Source organism: Cajanus cajan, chromosome 2, assembly GCF_000230855.2.
Source record: "Cajanus cajan strain Asha chromosome 2, NIPB_CcT2T_4, whole genome shotgun sequence".
NCBI classification, from domain to species: Eukaryota; Viridiplantae; Streptophyta; class Magnoliopsida; order Fabales; family Fabaceae; genus Cajanus; species Cajanus cajan.
In genome coordinates this window covers 49,246,382-49,258,042 of record NC_138518.1, presented here as the reverse complement: position 1 = coordinate 49,258,042, position 11,661 = coordinate 49,246,382, and the positions used below count along the sequence as shown (strand labels likewise).

The 11,661-nt window shown below is 27.3% G+C and overlaps 1 long non-coding RNA gene across 3 annotated transcripts; it reads left to right on the top strand.

Moving 5' to 3' along the window:
• Positions 1-4,925: 4,925 nt before the first annotated feature.
• Positions 4,926-9,246, top strand: LOC145954327 (uncharacterized). 3 transcript variants are annotated; one of them, XR_014431531.1, is made up of 4 exons: positions 4,926-5,181; positions 5,365-6,931; positions 7,067-7,188; positions 7,756-9,246. It is a non-coding gene; the product is annotated as an uncharacterized LOC145954327 (long non-coding RNA). The 3 variants fall into 3 exon arrangements; XR_014431533.1 differs by having other exon boundaries at positions 7,703-7,767; XR_014431532.1 differs by having other exon boundaries at positions 7,297-7,767.
• The last annotated feature ends 2,415 nt before the right edge of the window (positions 9,247-11,661 follow it).

Sequence of the window (11,661 nt, the reverse complement as noted above, 5' to 3'; positions counted from 1 at the left end):
TAGATAGATTGTGAACAAGTAGTGAATGAATTATTAACCATCTATAAAACTAAATGGATGGATTGAATTCAATTTATTATTTATTTTTATTGTAATGTATGAATTGGATGGATCTATTTGTGAATGAACCAGATGAATGATAAATAAATACATTCATTTTCACCCCCTTTTTCAATATTAATTAATTGTTTTATTCATTTCATTTAAGTCAAATGGTCTTTGAGCCAGGGCCTGCACTGATCGTTTATTAAAATGTTTGGTTTAAACTTTTTAGAAAGTTTTTTTAACTAAAGGCGCCAGACTTTGAGATTTTGAAAAAGAATGATTGGTTGACTTATTTAAAATATTAAATAATATTTATTATTAATTAACCAAAAAGGCACCCCTTATTTTTTGGGAAAAGAAAGGTAAATATATTATTAAAAAAGTGAACAATTATTTTTTATTTATTTATTTTATATAACTATTAATAATAATTTATTTGATAACACTTTTAATAACAAGTTGTCTATCTTTTTTTAAAATAATAATAAACATCAATAAAAAAGTGGTGATATAATAAGAAAGTGGTAATATAGTATATGAGTCTTTTATATTATTTTTAATAATAAGTAGTGTCTAATTTTTAAAAAGGTTTAATTACATTTTTGTTCCCTTAAATATTGAGATTATTCAATTTTAATGACCAAAGTTTTAATTGAGTAATTTTAGTTCTTCAAGTATTGTAGTTGTATGATTTGGGTTCCCTAAATTTTAATCAAAAATTTTAATGCATCAAATATTGCAATTGTAAGATTTAAGTTTCCAACTCTCATTAAAACTCTAATATTTTAAAATTTATTATATATATATATATATATATATATAATGTTTTGAAATTATTCAATTGTTGACATATTTATATTACATATATTATAATTTTCATGTCAAATGATATATAATTTTCATTACTAAATAAATTATAAAATTTATACATATTATTATTGTTATAGGCATATGTTATCCATAAATTAATATCAATATTATTATTAATATATTTATAGATAAATTAAATATTTTATAAATATAATATAACTAGTTATATATTAATATATTTTTACAAATATTAATATAATAAATAAGATAAATATATTAGAAAAAAGTTAATTAGAAATATTTATGCAGAGATTGTACAAGCACTACTAGAAAAATTAATATTTGTGACGAATTTTGTGACGGAAAAAATAGCATCGCTAATAGTGACGCATTTTGTGAGGGAATTTTAAGTTTTGTGACGGACTAGAATTTATTGAATTTTGTGACGGATTTTGTGACGGAATATATTCCTTCTCTAAAAATCCGTCACAAAGTTCGTCACTGAATAAAAAAAAAAACATTTGTGACGGATTTTGTGACGGAAAAATTTCCGTCTCTAAAAATCCGTCACAAATTTCATCGCTAAATAAAAAAAAAATGTTTGTGACGGATTTTGTGACGGAATGAACTTCGTCTCTAAAAAATCCGTCACAAATTTCGTCACTAAATATAAACAAATTTAGTGACGGATTTTTCCCTCTCAAAATTCCGTCACAAATAGGTTAAAATATTTTGTGAAAAAATTTGTGATGAATTGTTCCCTCTCAAAATATTAAATTTTATTTATGAAACTTTTATATTTAAGAATTATGCATAATTAAAGAAAATATTATAAATATTTTTTTAAAAAAATAATAAAATTAAAAATATTTTATTTTATTAAAGGACTGAAAAAATTATGAAATTTATTTGATTAAAAAAATTGTCAATTTTGAGCATAAGAAATTAAGACATTCAATAAAAATATTTTAAAAAAAACTTGTGAAATTAAAAAAAAAAGAGTATTAATTTAATTTTGGCTTAATTACATTTTTGATCCCTCAAGTATTGTAATTTTGAAATTTTGATCCTAAAGATTTTAATTGGATAATTTTAGTTCCTAAAGAATTGTAATTGTGCAATTTTAGTTCTTTAATTTTTAATTGAAAAATTTTAGTCCTCAAATATCATAATTGTGCAATTTGAATATCTCCCATTAAAAATTTAATAATTTTAAAATTTTAATATATATATATATATAATAATTTAAAATTATATAATTATTTACTTATTTAAGTTAACATATACTATAATTTTTATTAATGTAACAAATGATATATATTTATTATTACTAAATAAATAAAATGTATATATTATTAATAATTTAATATTGCTAATAAATTAATATCAATAATATTTTTAGTATATTTATAGATAAACTCATAATTTGATAAATATAACTTAGTATATGTTAATATAATTTTACAAAAATATAAATATACTAGATAAGATATGTATATTTATAATTAATATACTTATAATTTTGTAAAAGTATATTAATATATAATAAGTTATATTTATCAAATTATGAGTTTATCTATAAATATACTAATAATATTATTGATATTAATTTATCAATAATATTATAAAAATAATAATATATAATTTTTATTTATTTAGTAATAATAAACTATTATACTAATAGAAAATTCGGGATGTTACAATTTGTTATATTAATGAAAATTATAATATACATTGATTTGAATAGACAAATAATATAATTTTAAAATATTGTATATATATATATATATATATATATATATATGTATATGTATATATAGTAAAATTATTAAATTTTTAATGAGAGAGACTAAAATCACACAGTTATGATATTTAATAGACTAAAATTATTCAATTAAAAATTGAAGGACTAAAATTGCACAATTGCAATCTAAAATTACTCAATTAAAATCTTAGGAATCACAGGACCAAAAAGTCTTAACCTGGTTCCTCTGCGTATGCAACTTCTTAATCTAATAATCTCCTTCTACGGGCTAGTGTTGTACTTCTATTTGTTATCAAGCATTGGTGCCATTGTGATTTGGTGGGTACACGAAGGAAAAAAGCAAAAGAGATTGTGTAGTTAAAATGTGTAGTTACATTTTTTAAATATGAGAGAAGTGGTTTGAACAAAAGAGAGATTTTAGCGAGAGGGTTAGTTAAAATGTGCAGTTACATTTTTTAAATGTGAGAGAAGTGGTTTCAACAAAAGAGAGATTGTAGCGAGAGGGGTGTAATTTTTGAACGTAACATTATTATTTTCCATTTAAGCCCAAGATAGTCATACAATTAAGTAAAAGCATATGCAGTTAAAAAAAGATATAAATGTCTTAAAAATAATGGAAACAAAACTCATGTATTCCCTTTATTTATTGTTATAGATAATGATATAACTAAAATAAAGTATATATAAATAATAAAAATTCGTACATTACAAATCACTTTTATATATATATATATATATATATATATATATATATGTGATTAAATTAAACTTAGATTCATATAGCTAAGAGAAAACTAAAGATTGTGTAAGGCTTAAAAAAGTGTTTAAAAGGATCGACTAATATTTTAAATATAAAATTAATAAAATTTATTTGAAATCATCAACGTTACAAGAAAATTAATAAAATATATTTATTGAATTATATTTTAAATCATCAACGTTGATAGTAGCTACGTTTAACAATTTTATCTATATATGGATAAAAAAATGTTGAAACACATATTGATGTTAGTAATATTATTTTTAATCGCTTTGCTTCTAGAACGCTATAAAGAAAATTCACTTTGTGATAATTTCTATATATTTTTTTTTTATAAGGAATAATAAGTGACATATTTAAGAGCAAATTAAAATATTTTATTGATGATAGATGATAATATAAAATTATTTTGAATGAAAAATATAATTATATTTTTTTATATTTGTTAAAATGCTATCTTGAATTAAAATTAAGACTTAATCACTTACTTCATCTCTTAATTTATTTATTTGTTTGGATTTGGTATTTTTTTATTATTAATAATCGTTGATTTTTAAAACTAATATAATATAATCTTTTCTATCCAATTAAGTTAGCGTTGTTAACTCTATAATTTCTAGTGATTTTAATTTACACTTGATGTCCATTTTTAACCTCCACTATTAATTTTTTTTGGATTTTAAACCATGTAAGTTTTAATTAGAGATTCAACGAATCATATTAATATTAAAGATTTTAACAAATTATATTATTATTAAACATCCGATAAATAAGGATATATTTTAAGAAATAACTTATTTAAGATATTATATAATAAGTTATTGTATATGTTAGAAACTAAAATAAAATAAAAACATTTATTTAGGCTAGTAAAAAAAAGGAAACACTTGATACCTCTTAATTTTTAAAAAATAAATAAAAAATAAATTAAAATAATAGTTGTGAGTAATTACTTTAAAAAAATATATCAATGATTATTATTATTTTAACGGACCCATTTTGGTGAGTGGAGAGAGCGCCAAAACAAAAATTTTACCCCTCTTTTCTCTCTTCCTAGGTTTCTCTCTTCCTAATTTTAACTCTCTCTTTTTGAAAATTCTAATTCCTCCATTCTCACTCCATCAGGGCAAAGACAGAGACGAATTCGAAGCGGGAGGCGGAGGAGCCAGGTGTGGCCGTACTCCTGCAGCTGGTTCTTGTGGAAGGTTTTGGGGCTTTTCAACTTCTTCACACTGTCCTCCAACATGGCCAGCGCGCCCAAATCCTCCTTACCACCGAAGAGCATCAAACGCGGTTGCTGGGAGCCGGAGCGGCTCGGAACGGGGTAGGCCGAACCGGAACCCGAACCGAAAGGGGAAGTGGTCGTTCTCTTGCGGTGGTTGTACTGCAAAGCTGCCGCTGTGGTTGTAACCCTAGTTACTCTGAGCCACCTCTTGGCTGTACAACACTTACCATTTTTCTATCTAATTCTTTAAACCCTTTTCTTCATCACTCATTCGCCTCATCTCTAACCTCTTCATAGTAAGTCTTACTTCAGAATTCATCAAATTTCTAACTTTTTACATGGGTCTTCTTTGTTTTTCTTCATTTTTTGTTCTTTTTCAGGACACCCAATTGGATAAAGATTTGATTTTTTGTTATTGGTTTCTTCAATTATCGACCCATCTTATTTAGGGTTTCAGAAGTCAGATTTTTAGGAGTTGCCACCATGTCGGACGATGAAAGGGAGGAGAAGGAGTTGGATCTCTCTTCTCATGAAGTTGTCACCAAATACAAGACTGCGGCTGAGATCGCTAACAATGTGTTTCTCACCCTCTTAATGTCTTTATTTTCTCAAGAATTTTTATTTTTAATTTCGTATCTTGGATGAATTTTTTTTCTGGAATCTTGATGAAGTACACCTTTTTTTTTATTTTCATTTTTGGTTTTATTGATGATTTCATTTTTTTCACCTTTTATTGTTTGTCTGTTTATGATTTTGCAGAGGCCTTGAAGTTAGTTATTTCAGAATGTAAACCTAAGGCCAAAGCTGTGGACATTTGTGAGAAAGGGGATTCATATATTAGAGAGTAAGGCTTTATTATTTATATATGAAGGAGCATTTTTTTGTGAATTGTGTCTTGCTCGATGCTAATGGTGGGTGGGTGGTGGTGTTTCACTTCTGCTGTCGATTTGGTTTACTGTCGCTTTCTCTCAATGGAATGTGTTTAGTTTATCTGATAATTTTTAGCTTTTTATGGAATTCGACTTTGAAAGAATTGGTGTTGAGAAAGTTGAGTTGTGGTTGGGAATGGTGTTTTAGTCAATTATACTTGCAGTCTGGTTAGATAAATTTCTCCATAAGTATTTCTAGGAGAAGAAAATAAGAACATTACATGAAATGAACTTCTCTGAAAACTAAATTTTTTTTAAGTTTAAGCTAATTTGTGGAAATTCTCGTGTTAGCTTCTTCCAAATATGATACAAATTTAATTTGTGAAAGATTTATGATACAAATTAAATTTAGTCTTTCTTGATTGCATGAAGCTCTAGTAGTCTTGGCAGGTCTGCGATAGTTCACCTAGACAAAGCACATATTTTAATGGCTCTGTCATGTTTATAAATACATAATCATAGGTAAAATATGGCTTATGCAGCCAAATTGCAGTTGCAGGGTATCTTAAACCACAACATTGTGGTGAAAATTGCAGTTATGGACTTTAATTTCAAATCACAGTTCTTCTATCAATGAAAAAAAATTGTCAAAAGTTCCTACCTATGTCAAATATCCCAGATTCTCAAGTATGGGATAAAATTCCTCGGCCCAAAGACAACCTGTTTAAAGAACGCGATAGAAATTGCATAAAAAATGGAAGACAAACAGAATTTATTTATTGATTAAGTGTATCTATACAAAGAAATCCCTGGATATTTGAGTGATCCAGGCCTCTCCCTTGTCTCAATTCTGTTTTCACCAAATGTTCCACGTCAATGTTTTGGATGTTTGAACTTCAAAACATCATGTTCAACGCAACAAACAGGACCTCTACAGCCCAATTAACTTTCAATCCTACAGTGTCAAACACAATTATGTGAGTGGTGCTGCCTCCATTCTTCTCTTTTGCTTGATTTTCTGCAGTATTTTTGGCCATGAACAGAGCATCTAAACCTCTATAGTTTCATAGGGTGTTTTAAAATTCTTTTTTATTTTCTAATTCTGTTTTAAAATTATTTTTTATTTTCTAATTCTTTTTTAAAATTGTTATTTTTAATTTTATAACTCTTAATTCTGTTTCTTTTATAAATTCTGTTGTATTTTTAATTATATTTTATATTACTATTTTTATTGTTTCCTTTTAAATTATAATTTTTAATTCTATTCTTTTTTGTTATATTTTAAATTACATTTCTTCATTCTGTTTTTTAGTTTTCTTACTTAATTAATTATGCTTTTTCATTTTGCTATTCTTGTAATTCTGTTAAACATAATTTCTTTCTGCCATTGGCAGGAAAATTTAGGAAAACACCAACTGATGTCACTTGAATGTGCTAACCAGGTAGCAAATGAACGGGTAAGGTTTTCCTTCCGATATGATATCCTAGAGTTGAGCTTGAAAGAACTAATAAAGTTCGGTATTTCACATGCCAAATGTCAATGCCTGAATCTTGTTTATGATTCCAAATTTTTCTCTAATTCTTTTTTTCAGAACTAGAATGGCTGGTGTTCCAGGTCCATCACCAAGTTCAGCACCATCAACACCCTCAACTCATACGCCTGGAGATGTGATATCAATGCCTTCTCTGCCTCATAGTGGTAGTTCTTCAAAGTGTATGTCTGAATTTCCCTCACTCCAATGTGAAAGTTTGTAGTCATCTCTTTGAATAGATTAATAGATAATCTGTTGTTCTTATGGTGATAATCTGCTGTGTGATACAGGGCTTGTGTTCGTTGAATAATTTGGTGCAATATTGATATTTAAAGACCCTTTATATTTTGAGAAGGCTTTGTATTTGATGAATAATTAGTCTAGCTTTTGTTTGGATGATTGATTTGAATGATGATTTTCAAAAAAGACAATTTTTATTAAATAAAAAGAGTTTAATACATTACCTAATTCTATTTAGTTTTTTGTTTCAGTGGAATGAAATCAATTATCTAGTTCATTTACTTTCATTTTTATAAATAATTATATAAACTAAATATGTTGTAAATCTGCTATATAAGTAATCTGCTATAGTAAATATGCTATATAGACTAAGTAATTATCTTTAAACTTTCATGTGTTCATAAATATCCTTTTTGTGTATAATATTCTTATAGTTCTTTCCTGATTTCATTTTAGAATTTTCTTAGTGGAAACATTATTTAATCAGTTTGGTGATGGCTTGGATGAAGCTATTCCAGCTACTCTTAGGTCTCAAACATGTGAAGCTGGTGCTGGCATGTTGGAGCAGCCTTTTGCTGCAGGAGGAACCACAACTCAGCTGAAGCTGGATGCAACATGTGGTATGCTTTCTCAGAATATGTTCGATTGAATGTGTCATTTGATTTTTGGCTTTGCTAGTGGGGTGTGGCACGAGGGAGAGGGGTCACTTTGTTGAAAATGAACGGGTCTTTGATTATTTAACTTTGCTACCTCTATAGAAGTTGAGATTTTGGAACTATGTAGATCTGTGTTGTGTAAAAGGAACTGGATTTGGATAATAGAATTATAGAATACTTGTTTGTTAATATTTTTAATTACATGTCAGATGGAATATGGCTATATACTACTATATTGTCACAGTTATTGTTTGAAATTATCTATGAAACAGTACAGAAGGGTAAATTGGATTATGGATTTATAGACTAGATCTTCATTCAATGGGTGCTGTTATGATTGATTTAAGGATTATTTGTGGAATAGAATCTTCTCTTATTTTAGTTATTGAAATGTGACAGAAACTGTTACTTCCAGCATTTAGTTGTTATTAGTGTTTGTGCTAAAGAAAATGTTTTAGTGAGTACTAGAAGTTATTATTGGTTTTAAAATGTTTTAATTAGGATGGACTACACCTTTAGTGATAATAATTTTCTAGAATGACTTATCAATTAATATCAATGCTTAATTTTTAACTGTTAGTCATTGAATAAGGGTGAATGCATTGGAATTACTCATTTATCATGCCCATTGTCCTGGTAATCGATTACAATAAATGGGTAATCGATTACCAGAGAACCCTTTTAAATAAGTAAATTTCGAACATATGATTTTTCAACTGTCTGGTAATCGATTACATGTATAGGTAATCGATTACCAGAGAACCCTTTAAATAAGTAAATTTCGAACATATGATTTTTCAATTGTCTGGTAATCGATTACATGTATAGGTAATCGATTACCAGACTCTTAAAAGCAATGGTTTCCTCAAATTTAGTCATAAACAGTTAGTGAGGGATTCATCCCAGTTAGTGACGGATAAAATCCGTCGCAAATTGTGACGGAATTTTGGCGTCGCAAATTGTGACGGATTCTACTTAATTAAAGTCATCACAGTTTGTGACGGATTTAATCCCTCACAAATTGCGAAGGATTTAATCCCTCACAAATTGCGACGGATTTTTATTAATTTCTAAACATTTATTATTAGAAATTAGTGACGGAAATTCTACTGTTTGTGATGCCTTAATTCCGTCACTAATTGTGACGGAGAAAATAATCCGTCACTAAATATTTTGTGACGCCAAATTTTGTGACGGAATCATTTCCGTCACAAATTCCGTCACTAATTGATTTGTGACGGATTTTATCAAAATTAGTGAGGGATTTGTTCCCTCTCTAATTTTAATTTTTCTAGTAGTGAAGTATGAGATTTGTATAGTTGATGATGACTTAAAAGAATTAATTTGTACAACTTATATCAACAAGATACATCTATTTTTCGGTAACTTATCTCATAAGAACTCTATAGTTAAGCGCCCTTAATTTGGATTAATTTAGGGATGAGTGACTTTTTGGGAAGTCTCCCAAAAAGTGTGTGAGTGAAACAGGGATTCTATGACAATATTTGCTTATTAAAGTGCTATCTAAATACGTCCTACAAGAACATTTATTTAAAACAAGTGTTTTTTAAAAAGGGTTTATGATAGCACTTTTATAAAATAAGTGTTGTTTAAAAGGGTCGTACAATAGCACTTATTTATTACAAATGTTATATATTTATGTCCTATAATAGCACTTTTAGTTTGTTGTTAAAGGTAGACCCCTTTAATAGTACGGGTATTGATAGCTCACAAAAGTGTTATTAAAGACCTTATTTAAATAATATTAAAGATCTTTTTTGTAGTAGTGATTACTTAAACTTTGCTTGGAAGAACTTATGAATAATTTATTTGAACTTTTTATTCTATAGTTGTTTTTTAGTAACTCATAAGATATTTTAAACTTAATTTTGATAAGTTTTTTTAATATAGCTTATTGAAAAAATATCAAAATTCGAATCATGCCATTGACATAAATAATTTTTTTATTATTATTTCACTAAAAATTGGTTTTATATTTTTTTAATTACATCCTCTAAAAGTTTTCATTTCTCTTTCTAAAAGTTTTTGTTCCTCTTTATTTTTTTCTCTTCTCTCCAAAAAAAATTTCTACTCTTCCTCCCAAAATCCATATTTGCCTATAATAAAAAGAATCTTGTAATTTTTTCTCTAAATAATTGTTGATATTAATGCAATACTTTCTTAATCATAATTTTATAAAATATATAGAATTGATTTTTAATTTTTAAAATTTAAGTTAGGTCAAAATATGATCCTAAATCCCTTAAGATATATAAGTTTTTATGACAATAAACTCATACATTTTTCAAAAGAAAAGTTTTTCATATATCATACTATGGATTTTTAGTTATAAGACAAATCATGATAGACAATTCATTATTTTGACATTAAGTATTTTAGACAAATTACTTTGTCTGTAAGATAAAAACATTTAATATATATCATTTATGATGTTTGATAACTAAATTATCTTTTTCTATGTTATTTCTTAACAAATAAAAATAAATTTTAAAAAAAAAACTACTTCATTGTTTCAAAAAAAAAAGTATTGAATTTTTTATTAGCACGTATTTAACTCCCCCTTTTAATATCTTTCTTTTCTTCATTATTTATGGTTGTTAATTTTTAATCAAGATTATATATATAGTCAATTTCGATATTTTATTATTTTTATTTTTAATAAACTAAGTGTTTAAATAATGATACATCCAAATACTTTACAATTGTATAAGTATTTGTTAACATATATATCTAAATGCAACAACTTATTGAATTCTAAACATTTATTACATAAGTTTTTATATTACATAAGATCTTATTAAATTATATCTTAAATAGGTTGTTTATCCGAACAAACCCTATAACCTATTAGCCTATTGTCCAACATGCCTATTGGCCTACTTCTAGTCCTCATAAAAAACAAAAAGTATCATACAAACGAGCATTCAGGTTAGACAAGATTTTTAAATAGGTGAGATGTAGCCTTAAAAAAAGACTTAAAACATGAAAATAGGTCAGAGTAATATTAGTAATTTTGTTGTAGGTCAAACTCAAGCCTAAAGTTTAGTTTGGCCTAAACTTATTTGTACTTCTAATCTCAGTTGACACTTGCCCAATGTTACTAGTGGTAAAAAAAACTTTTAAAATCGATTATGTTTTACTTGTTAGATCGGTTAAAGAACCAATCTTAAAAATGGATAATTTTAAAAGTAGAGCTTTTAAGATCGATTTATAACTGGTTTTAAAAGTCCAACTTTTAAGATTGTTTATGAAATGACCAATCTTAAAAGTATCAATTTTAAAGATGAATGACGGTGCCTAATGGAAGGTTGTGTTCTAGTGAAACATTGCCAGGGATGAAGAACACACATTCATGTTGCATTTATGGAGCGAGTGAGACCGAGCAAGGGAGGCGTGTACGAGAGATAATGATCAAAGGGGAGCGACCGAAGCACGAAGGGCTACGTTTGCAAAGTAAGAGAGGTCAAGTGAGGGAGGCACGTACGAGGGACAACGATCAAGGGGGAGCGACAGAGGTGCGAGGGGCTACATTCGTAGAGTGAGGGAGACCAAGCGAGAAAGAGCGACTAACAAGGAGAGACGAAGGCACGAGGGTTTGCATTCACAAAACGAGGGAGAATGCTCGGCATGGAGTAACGGAGGCATGAAAGGTCGTGTTCGCAAAGCGAGGGAGGCACATAAGAGGGAGAACGACCAACGAGGAGTGACAGAAGTACAAGAGGTTGCATTCACAGAGCA